Below are 12795 nucleotides of genomic sequence, written 5' to 3'. Positions count from 1 at the left end.
ACCATTATCTATGAAATTTCTAAAATCTAGGCAGAAACTCCTAGAGGGGCATCTCCCTATTTTCTCATGTGAACCAGTAATGACATTAAAATCTCCCAACACTAACCATTTATTATCAGTGGTAAAATTCAATAGCGAAGACCAAAGCTCCCATCGGGTTATAGCCGAGGTGCTACCATAGACAAAGGACAAAAGAAAGTCATTACCATGAGATGTGTAACTGACCGTGGTGTGCTGATCCTGGGAACTGAGCAGCAGAGACATTGAAGGAATGCCGATTTTGGTGAGCAACCATAAAGAGCCACAATTATTTGAGCAACTAATTGTAGATTGAGCGAAAGCGAGAAACAGTGATGAATCTTATCAAACTGAACCATTTGTTCTGCAATACATAAAATATCCGGATGATTAACATTACATAATAGACGAAGCGCACGCTGGGTGCGAGGATTACTGAGTCCCCTGCAATTCCAATACATTACGATCATAGATAACGGATAGGAGGCCTACTCTACCTTTTGGCGCGAGCTTCACTAATAGTTAAAGTGGAAGAAGATTTTTTCTTCTTGACACTTCTTTCTATCCAAGGAGATTCGTCTGTGCCAGCCGGGATAGTCACTGTGTCTTTCCATATTTTGCTGGCCCATTCCACATCCCCAAGGATGTCCATCACATGTTTAGGTATGGATTCGTGAAGCTGAATCTGCCCTTGGTCCTCAAACTCAGACACGACTCTGCTATCCTGTGTCTGATGCTGCCCTTGTCCGTGAAGCTGAATCTGCCCTTGATTCTCAATATCAGTCGCTGCTCTATTTTCATGTGTCTGTTGCTGCCCTTGCCCCTGCTATTTGTATTCAGATTCGGGCCTACTGCCGTCATCACTGAAATCCCACTATTTCCTGGTATCTGCCCTTGCATCCCGGTTTTCTGACTCATGTACGACCATTTGCAGATTATCTACATTATAAGAGGAAGTGTTAGCTTCGTTTGGCGCAGAGTTACTTGTAGAAGCTTTGGGCTCTTCTTTTCTATGTTAGGGGGCCTACACAGGTTGTTTTCCATCCCGGTGTTGGGGTTTGGTATGCTAAGTAGAGCCATTCTTACGGCATTGTGCGGCTGTGTGTCCAATGTTAGCATAGATAGAACATATAGCATGCAAATGTTCATAATCAATATACACCCATTGTTTTCTAACATCAGTATCAACCCGAATCTTGGATTGGATGTCCTTTGACAAATCAACATCAATTAATTCCCTGGCATAATGCCCAAACTCACCATTAACAGTATTATGGTCAAAACGTATTGGGACTCCCACTACACGGGCAATACTACCAAGGATACGGGAGTCCAAAAATTCCCATTGAAGGTTATAGAAACGAACCCATACCTGTGCTGATGAACACTTATGCGAGTCTGGGTTAAATTCGGGAGTCTAGGGTGTGAATCTCATAATTCTAGGCTTACGTAGGATGGCTCCAAGACTCCATACTGATTGCAAAGTAGCTGCAGTGGGCATAATTATATGAAAGAAGCCATTATCGAGGGATATGAGCTTCCAATCCATAGTCCTTTGCCATATTTGGTTCAATTTGTGTTTAAGCTCGGGGTGCTTCCAGGGTCTCTCCCCCTTCGACATCGTCAATCTCCCAATAATCGAGTGCTCAAAGGATTTGATTCGCTCTTCGTAAATCGCTTGCTGAATTCTGATAGCTTTGAAGCCACCTTCCTCAGAGACCAGCAGGCTCGTTGGCGATGGAATAGAGATCAGGTTGATGGCTTTGCTAACCACTGAAGCAAAGTTTGGAGGCTGCGTCTGGGGCGGTGTCTTTGAAGTGGAAAAATCTTTGGCATAGGACGATCATTCGAAGAGATGGGCGACCCCGAAGGGGGATTCCGCGATGGCCGCGGGTTGGGGGCGGAAGGACGACGGTGAAGGGAAGAGGCAGCTAGGGCATCCTTCCATCTGATTTTAAGACACTTTTTTTACATGAACTAAAAAGGGGTCAATAGCTCACAAAAGCAAGTAGACCAGAAAGTAGGAGTAAAGGTTGCTTCTCTCCCACTTGGTAGAAACAAATGCCTAGATAAACGTTTTTATTCATGTGCTACAATATGTAGATCGAGAGATCGTTCTGTCCTTTTACTTGATGGATGCTTGTGCTAGCTAGCATCAAATAAAGTGGCCTGTTTTAGAAACTAGAAAACATGATACTTTGTCCGTTTTGCATTTAAAGGTTTTGTGAGTCAATATTTCGGTAAAAAAATATGTGTGGTTTAGTTAATCTACAAAGTTAGTTAGGCCTTGTGTATTAGGTAAGTTGAAAAGTCAAACTTTTTAATTGCTTTAAATCAATCTCTTTTGGAGTAAATTATGACAACAATTTTTGACATAATGTCTGAGTTCGCAAGCAATACAAACTATAAGTTATGTTTGAAAGTTTTTAAACCACATGATTATATTTGCAAAAAGATCAAACAAAAAAAATTATACTTTACCCTAAAAAATATTTAGTTGCTAACTACTACGTGCTTGTAAATTATCTCAATTGTTTGATCTTTAGTACTTCATTTTTCTTGATCGAGTTGAAAATTAATTTAATTTGTAATAAAAAATGTAAAAGTTAAATATTAAATCTCTAAAATATGGTATAAACCAAGAAATTATCCTAAAAAAACATATGGAGTATTTTGTTGAGGGCAGATTTTTTTTCTAAATATTTATCTAAAATTTGAACTTAAAAATTTAGTAACTCAAATGTCTTTAGTGTATGTGATATTGTTGGATATGGACATTAATACCTTGTGGTTCTGATTCTTCAGTGAGAGGCGATCTTTTCAAATGCTCAACTTCCCATTTTTACATTGATTGGCTTAACTCAAAGGATGAAGCTTCAGTTATTTACATATCATTTGGGAGCATCACACAAGTATCAGAGAGGCAAATGGAAGCCATGAGGAGAGCATTAATAGAGAGTGGGCGTCCATTCTTGTGGGTTATAAGAGAGAAATCCATGGAAAAAGTAGAACAAAATGGAGTGATAGTGCCATGGTGCAATCAATTAGAGGTGCTATCAAATCCAGGAATAAGTTGTTTTTTTACTCATTGTGGTTGGAATTCCACAACGGAGAGCTTGGCTTGTGTAGTCCCTGTGGTGGTATTTCCGCAATGGACTGATTAGTTAACAAATGCTAAGCTGCTTGTAGATTGTTGGAAAACTGGTGTTAGAGTTACTCCTAATGAAGATGGGATCATGGCGGCTAAAGAGATAAAGAGGAGTCTCAATATGGTGATAGGAGATGGAGAGATGAGAGAGAATGCCATCAAATGGAAGGTTTCAGCAACAAATGCTTTTAAGGAAGACTAATGGCCAACTCATTGTTTCACCATTTTTAGAGTATTTCACCTATATAGGCCAAAGCTAATGGCCATAATATTAAATAAAAGGATAAATAAAAGAAAAATGAAAGTCAACTCACCGTTTCAATTTAAATTTCCATTTCCCTAGAACAAAGTTCAAGATCATGAGATATGTTCTTAGAAAGATATGCAATTTTATTAATTATTGGAACACTGAGGAAATTTTGAATCCAGAGACAATGATAAAGTGGCAACCTTTAAAGCAAAGAAATAGAATTTACATTAAGGAAATGAAATAATGTCTATATTACTTTAAAAAATTTGGAGACTATGTATTAGACTCAAAGTTTACATGTATGAAAAGTATCACCTGGATTGTTAACAAACCTCATATCTTCGAAAAGGTTTCATAAACATACCAATAGAAGGCTAGTTGTCATTCATAAATAAGGAATATTAAGCTCTTTGTGCTCTTCCAAGAAGGTTTCTTAAACATATCAGTAGAAGAAGGCTAGTTGTCTTCATAACTCATATAAAGTGACATTGCAATGAATGGCAGTTTAGTTATAAAACTTGATGTTTGATTATAGTATCGATGATTACTTCATTTACAATCGGTTGGCCCTTAAACTTACTTGAAGTAGTCTATTAGGTTGCTAAATTTCCATAAAGTGATCTATTGACCTCGTGGATTTGATGTATTGGCTCTTCATTATTGGTCATTGATGTTGTTGAAATTAGTCACTATTGGTGAGTGCGTTGCTTGCTGAGATGGTGCTAATTTAACTCCTCATATCATCAGTGTTGTACATGTTAAACGTAATTGTTGATCCTCATACTAGACCCCCAATATATTATGCAAATATAGACAATATAATATGATTCAAAAGAGTTGTGTTTTATTAATCCATAATTTTTTGATTTGGGATTTAATTGTGATCTCATGGAGCTATAGTTTAATGTATCAATGGAAGACTTTTGCTGAGATGGTGCTAATTTAACTCCTCATATCATCAGTGTTGTACATGTTAAACCTAATTGTTGATCCTCATACTAGACCCGCAATATATTATGCAAATACAGACAATATAATATGATTCAAAAGAGTTGTGTTTTATTAATCCATAATTTTTTGATTTGGGATTTAATTGTGATCTCATGGAGCTATAGTTTAATGTATCAATGGAAGACTTTTGTGATTTTAGATAATTGTTTGTTCTCTGTTTTATTTGTTTTAACACTTTATGGGTTTACTTTATGTAAAAGATATTTTTATATTTATGTAAAGGATATTTTTATATTTATTAGTTCTAACATTTATGTAAAGGATATTTTTATATTTATGTAAAGGATATTTTTATATTTTTATATTTAGAAGGGGTTTTTAAATTTATGTTCATGTTGGATTTGTTGGCTTTATGTACATATTTGTTATTGTTCGTTAATGTTCATATTTGTTATTCGTTGACTTTTAATTCCCAAATTTGTTATTATTTTAACTACTATTGATGAAAATCCAATATCTTTCATTCGAAATTTGTACAGGATTGCTTTGAGATTCTCTCGTCATCCTGTTTATTTATGCCCACATAAAGTGGATGAACAACGAGCAGATCAGGTGGAATGAGTGTCACATTACAAAATCCAGATGGACGCGTTCTAGGTGATGGAGTTGCAAGTATTGAAATCAACATATTAAATCATGTTTGTTTGTTTTAATACACATGTTACAATACAATGGGTCTTATTCTTATTCTTCGTAATGTTTGTTTTGCCTTAATTATATAATACCAAAAAATCTCAGTATCAAAATCTATTAAAGTTTAAAAAAAATGATCCATTATTCAATCATTTCTGCCACAAGAATACTGAAGATAGACATCTTTGAGAATCTCATCAACTTTATTATGTGAGTGAATATGTTAAAATACAGTGGGACTTGAAATCCACATATTAAATTATTTTTGTTTGTTTTAATCCACATATTACAATAGAATGAGTCTTATTCTTATTCTTCATAATGTTTGTTTTGCCTTAATTAAATAATACCAAAAAAACTCAGTATCAAAAGTTATTAAAGTTTGCTAAAACCGAATCTAGCATTTAATTATTTCTGCCACAAGAAAACTCAAGATAGACATTTTTGAGAATATCATCAACTTTATTATGTAAGTGAAGACAATGTTACAATATAATAGATCTTGAAATCCACATATTAAATCATGTTTGTTTGTTTTAATCCATATATTACAATACAATGGGTCTTGTTTTTATTCTTCATAATGTTTATTTTTCCATAATTAAATAATACCAAAAAACTCAGTATCAAAATTTATTAAAGTTTGAAAAAAGGAATCCAACATTCAATTATTTTTGCCACAAGAAAACTGGACATAGGGATCTTCGAGAATCTCGTCAACTTTATTATGTGAGTAAAGATAATGCTACAATATAATGTGTCTTGAAATCCATATATTAAAGGTAGTAGCTCTGCGCTGCTGTCTATGACAACTGCAGGACTACGTACATAATTTGGGATGTGTTTGAATCGTTTTATTTTTCCTCATTTTATTTGTATACAAAATATGAGTATTCCAAGTTGGCCACTAGGATCTTAACTAGAATAAGACTCCGTTATTCCAATAAAAATGATGTATTCTAGAAATGTATCCTATCAACTCTGATATAATTCTCTTAATTCCAGATACCGAACCTAACTCTTCCGCCATATCTGACCCTCCTTTTTTACACATTGTAACAATAGTTGCAATTGCACTCTCCCTTTGCCCCCATCTGATCATTCCTTTAATATTTTATTTGTTTTTCCAATTGCATAGTAACTTCAGTTTCAAAACTGTCAATTTGTTGTGATTGCAGAGCATGGAGATAACTTTCTTTTTCGCCATTAGGTTTCAGAAGGAGAAATCAGATGAACAAACACATAAGCTCTGATACCATCTTACATAACAGAGAAACAGAAAAATGAAAAAATCCAGACTTCTTTCTTATTGAAAACAATTACATATACATGTATTTATAGTACTGATATAAGTAAAATTACTAAAAACCCTTAAGCTTATTATAATATCACATCCTCTTCATGCACAATCAAATCATCCAGGAACAAGATCATTTGGAACAAAAATACAAGATAACAGATGCTTACAATCTGCAAAAACCCTTACATAGTCTGGAACACTCATTATTCTAGGAAAAAGTTTCAACTATCAATTTGAGTTCCGTAACATTATAACAAAGAAGAATAAACTTGAACTTCCTTGGTGAGAGGCATGATAAAGGTACCCCGAAATCTGGATCCACTTTGCCATTTCTTCATCTCCCTCAGGTGTTGTTGTCACATTTAATCCAAACTCACTTGCTTTTAGTCACATTTATGAATATTCCGCTACCTTACATCTTCAAGCTGGAGGCAATGGCTATTCTTGCACTAGAAATCTGACAACTGAATATTCCGCATACACATGACTTGAAGCTTGGACAAGAACATGACTTGAAATCCAAAAGGATAGCAAAAACCACAGTGGTCTAACAACGGGATAATGAAGTTGAACTTAAGTCAGGGGGTAGAAAAAAGGTTCAATGGTCTTCAATCGGAAAATAAACATATTTCCTTACTTAAAAGTGGATAGAGAAAATCTCTTTGGAGTTTCCTTCAAAGGAAAAACAATTGAAAGTGGCTCTAAAAGAAATTGATGGAGTGCTTAATTTGAAAAGAGAATAACTTGACTCAAGGCAAAAAGAGCATGAAGAGTTCAATAAGGTGCTTGCTATGAAAAAAATGCAATTGGGTACAATTGAGAAGTCATAAAATGGAAGAACTAGAAGTCGTCTGAAGAAAGCTGCTGTCTTGACTACTCCAGGTGTCATGACTGCTCCAGCTGCAGGTGCTCCCCTGGTTGTTCCTGCAAAGACACCAGGACGGCCGCCAAAAGTTGCTGGCATTGGTCAGCCAAAAATCCATTAATTTCAACTCATGTTCCTTTCAAGTTCAATTCTAAAATCATTTATGGAAGAACTAGAAGTCGTCTGAAGAAAGCTGCTGCCTTGACTACTCCAGGTGTCATGACTGCTCCAGCTGCAGGTGCTCCCCTGGTTGTTCCTGCAAAGACACCAGGACGGCCGCCAAAAGTTGCTGGCATTGGTCAGCCAAAAATCCATTAATTTCAACTTATGTTCCTTTCAAGTTCAATTCTAAAATCATTTATGGAAGAACTAGAAGTCGTCTGAAGAAAGCTGCTGCCTTGACTACTCCAGGTGTCATGACTGCTCCAGCTGCAGGTGCTCCCCTGGTTGTTCCTGCAAAGACACCAGGACGGCCGCCAAAAGTTGCTGGCATTGGTCAGCCAAAAATCCATTAATTTCAACTCATGTTCCTTTCAAGTTCAATTCTAAAATCATTTATTTGTAAGTATCTCTATGGCTTTTAACCATGTTGATGCAGACATTATCACATATAATATCCGTTAATTTCAACTCATGTTCCAAAAGACATTTGAATGATACCAAAAAAGAGAAATTTCAATATTAGTATGCTTCAAAACTCATCGCTCCTAAAAGGTATTGAAAATTAAAAGGTATTTAAAAAGCACTCTCTTTTACACTATTAGGTCCATTTAACATACCTTCATATCATCTTCTTCTTTCCTCTTCTCATATTCCCTAAAAAATTGTAAATGGAAGCCTTTTTGAGATTTCTGGTGTTGAACTTGAATATATAAAAAAAAAATGAATCTTAGTGTTGTTGAGAAGAAATTATATGGGTTTATTTTTACGATTCTTAAATCTGAAAATTACATAAGAAAATCCACCTCCTTCAAAGAGGTTTTATTTTTATGATTTTTTTTTATAAACACGTCAACCAACAAAAGATGTTCGAGACATTATAACAAGCTAGAGCTGAGAGTGAGGAACTATTGTATTCTAAACTCAACTCAATAGCATTGTACAACAAAGGAATTTGATCATACAACTTACACTATAATGTTACATAAACAAGAAAATAGTAACTCTAAAACTCAACTTACTTGCAACCGATCAATAGTTTTCGTCGGCGACGTTCTCCAATCAATACTAGAATATGGTTTTTTTTCTCCTTCTGATTTGGTATAAGTGCCTACAAGACCTATTGAAACACTCACATCTTGACATGGATTATCCTTTTCTTCAGCATCCATTTCCGTGCAGAACAATAACTATACTAAAATCATCATGTTTTCCTGTTTAAATCAGCTGTTGTCTAGATCAACTCAAATTTTTCGCTATCTGTTCCAATTTCTTTTGATTTCTTAAACATTCCATGATAGATCTATTCAAATTTGTGAGTGAGTTTTGATTTTTTTTTTTTAAAGAAGTCCTTCCATGCCTCAATAGTCATTTCCTTACATAAGTCTTTCTCTGTTTGTAAGTTAAAAATCTAGTTTACAACGTAAATAATCTATTGAGAAATTTGCAAACTTCAGAAGGGAAAAAAACAAATCCAAAACCAAAATAATTTGGATTGAGAAACATTATATTTTAAACTCAATGATGCAGCTCAAAGTTCAAATTGGAAAGCCAATATATTAAAATGAGGAGATTTGGGTAGATTAGAAAAACAAACTAAAAATCAGTGGAGGAATTTGTAGAAACAGTTTCTTATTTCATCAAATTCACATATATACAAGTACAGAGAGTGTGTACGTACATTTCCTTGAAACTCACAGACAGAGCAATGAACAAGACTTTCTTACCTATGTTGATGATCCAGAGAAGTCCTAACAAATTCTAACTCAATATGATAAAAGAAGACAATATGTTTTTTGTGGATAGCTGCACATATATGAGATTTAGGAGGCTAGGGTTTCTGTAAAAGTAATGAGTTTGTTTATATTTGAGATTTGAGAGGGTTAGACATTGTCTAAGGTTAGATTTGTAATTAACTTTTATCTAGTAGGGTTTCTGTACATGAATCATTTTATTTAAGATTAAACATTTATTTGGTCCATGTAGTGTCCAATATTTTGTCATTTGGTCCCTCTGTTTAACAACATTTCACCTATAGAATATTCTCATAGATGAAATATTACTTCCTTCATCACCCATTAGCTATAAAATTAATTTTTCAATACGGCTATAAAACATATATATACTCTTTTTATCTATTTTTTTTTTAATTTACATATACAGTAAAAACCTCTTTAAATTAATAATGTTAGGACCATGGAATTTTATTAATTATGATGGTTTTGAGTCCAAAGGTTGTGAAAATCCTTTTGTTACTTAATTACTATATATATTCTATTTTATATGATCTTCTTACCATTACTGCTAAAATATGAAAAATATGTCAATAATTTGTTATTATTCAGTGTATATTTCAAAACAATGATATTAATTAGTGTTTGTATTTTTTTTCAGTTGATATTTCAAATCAACATTGATATTCATGAACTTTAATAAAAAAAAAAACAGATTTCCAAAATAAATATGAATGTATATAGTTACTGGCCAAACAAGCTACAGATCAAACAATATGAATAACAGTGACTTGATTTTCAAAAGGATGGTAAAGAAAAGAAGTCAATTCAACTATATTTATGTAGTTGAGTGACTATTACTTAAATTCTTCACCGAGTTAAAAAAAAGGTAAAGTAGTATATTATGTAAAATGCAATAAGTTGCAAATTTTTCATATAAACTTTGAACATTCCAATTAATAAATTTGTGAGTGAAGTTAAAGTTTTCAAATTCCTTTTATAAAAATCCTTAAAATATTATTTTAATAATATTTTTTTTTAATTAAAAGCTGGCAGCTGGCAAGGATGAGCGAAGGACATCCCAACTAGGTCGGCACCCCCTAAAGAACATCCAAAGCCAGGGCCAATATTATTGAATGAAAAGAAAAAAATAGAAGAGTACAAAGTTGAAGCTAAGAGAATCGGTAAATATGCCGACCCCCTAAGTTACAAAAGAAGGTTGGCGAGCAGAATTCAGGAAGCTCATTCCACCAAGTGAGATCAGTGATGGTTCTACCATAGTTTGCTAGCATGTCGGCAACCTGATTGCCTTCCATATATGTGTGCGAAACGACCAAAGTGAGAGAGTTTAGATTCTGCAAGCAGTAAGTCCAGTCCTACCTGATTGACCAGGGGACGTCTTTGCTTCGACTGCGAATGATGCCCACAACATACACTGAATCGCTTTCTACCCAAAGCCGGTTCCATCCCCGAGCTATGGCCGATTTAATTGCAAAAACAGCAGCTGCCAGTTCAGCTACGTACGCAAAAGCCATCCCGATGGGGAAAGCAAACGCCCCGATAAACCGCCCATTCCTTCCTCTGACGATACCTCCACAACCCGCCTTGCCCGGGCAACCTGCAACCGAGGCATCAGTGTTTATCTTTATCCATTCCGGGGGAGGTGGTTGCCAAGAAACAGGAATAATCTGTGGGGATTTGCGAGGCTGTCTTGAGATCCCGAGCTCTTGCAGTATATTTCCTTCAACCAGAGAATTGGAGATACAGCCTATTCTGAAGCTCGCAGCTTCACGGATGGCGTGCCAAAGCTTACGAAGAGAGACGAAGATGCTAGGGGCCTCGTCCCCAAAAACTCTTCTGTTTCTGGTTGTCCAGATCACCCATACCACGTTTACCAATGCAGAAGACCACAAGGCTGTTATTTGAGAGCTCAATTTTTGCTTAGAGGCATCCTTGAGCGTCTCCGCAAGAGTGGGACCAATAGTAATTGTACGTCCAAATAGAGAACCGATAGCAAGCCAGATCTCCGTAGAGAACTTACACGAGCCAAATATGTGAGTCGTTGTTTCTATATCAGATTCGCAAAGACAGCAACGAGAAACCACAGCCATACCTCTAATCCCTAATTTGTCATGAGTCGGCAGACCACCCTGAAGCTCTCGCCAACATACCAAAGCTCTCGAAGGTGGAATGTGTTTAGCCCAGATAAAACTGTACCACGGAGTGATCCGACGCGGACTCATCCAACTATAAAACAACTTCGCAGTGAATGAGCCTTTAACCGCCGGCTTCCAAATGCACACGTCCTGTGCTTCGCCACTTCTGCTGATCTGTTGGATGCTGGTGAGAATAGAAGGCGGCAAGTCAGGTAAATTCCCCCAGCCTGATTCTGATAAAAATTCATCAACTCCAGTCAGACATTTACGCTGCTCCTTCAAGGGAATGCCCGTTCTGGATGCAACCGTCGGATAAATCCAGTGACTGTTCCAAAAGTTGAGTTGGGAGCGTCACCCAATCCACCAAAAACAGTGTGATTTCAGATCATTGAAAACTTGTTTAAGCGAACACCAGATGCTCGAGTTAACTACCATCCTCCTAGGCAAATCCGCAATAAGAAAGCGTGTTCTCAGCAGATTGAAGCAGAAAGAATTTTCCTGTATGACCCCCCAGGCCATCTTACCCAGCATTGCACAGTTCAGTAGACGAAGGTTTTTAACACCGAGCCACCCATCCTTAACATGTTAACAGCATAGTTTCCAGGGAACGACAACTAGTTTTCTGACATCAATTGACCCGGACCATATGAAATTCCTGATACAACGTGAAAGTTGTTTAATAATTGCAGCAGGCCACTTGTAGACAATGAAGGAGTGTATGAAGCTCCCATGTATAACTGAATTCACAAGTGCGATCCTACCGGCCATTGAGAGATTGTCCCCTTTCCATTTTTTGAAGTGCGAGAGGATCTTGTCCATTAGGCTGGTCATATGCCTGGATCGCGGGGCTCCAATGAATAAGGGAACGCCCAGGTACCGGAAGGGAAGATCCCCTTTGCGCATGCCCATTTGCCTTGCCAGAAGAATACCCCTTCGAGGTGATATATGAGATCCCAGACAGATAGCCGATTTTCCCCAATTAACTTGCTGACCGGCTAGGACGCCATACAGGTCGAGGACCTCTTGGATCACGTTAATGTTCGCTGCAGTAGCTTTGCAGAAGAGTAAAACGTCATCTGCATATAGCAGATGTGTTGGGAAATTGTGGTTTTTCAAATAACCCATGGCCTGCAGTTTACCCGTGCTCTGCAGATGAGAAATCCATCTACTGAGAAAGTCTTCAGGAATCCCGAAGAGCAACGGGGAAAGCGGGTCCCCCTGCCTGACCCCCCTAGAGCAACTAAAATATCCAGAGCCCACTGAACCGGATAAAATTGATATTCTTGCCGAGGAGAGTATATTAAGAATCCAATCTCTGAATTGCAGGGAGAACCCGAATGCCTCTAACACAGAGAGAAGAAAATTCCAGTTTAGTGTGTCGAAAGCTTTCCGTATGTCAATTTTCAAGGCCATGTTGCCCCCATAGAACTTTTTGTTTAGCATATTCGTGCCCTCAGAAGCAATGGCGATACATTGGTGTATGCTCCTTCCAGGAATGAACCCGAACTGGTTGTCTGACACA

The sequence above is a fragment of the Euphorbia lathyris genome, chromosome 3, assembly GCF_963576675.1.
Source record: "Euphorbia lathyris chromosome 3, ddEupLath1.1, whole genome shotgun sequence".
Lineage (NCBI taxonomy): Eukaryota > Viridiplantae > Streptophyta > Magnoliopsida > Malpighiales > Euphorbiaceae > Euphorbia > Euphorbia lathyris.
Note: the sequence above shows the minus strand (reverse complement) of the source record.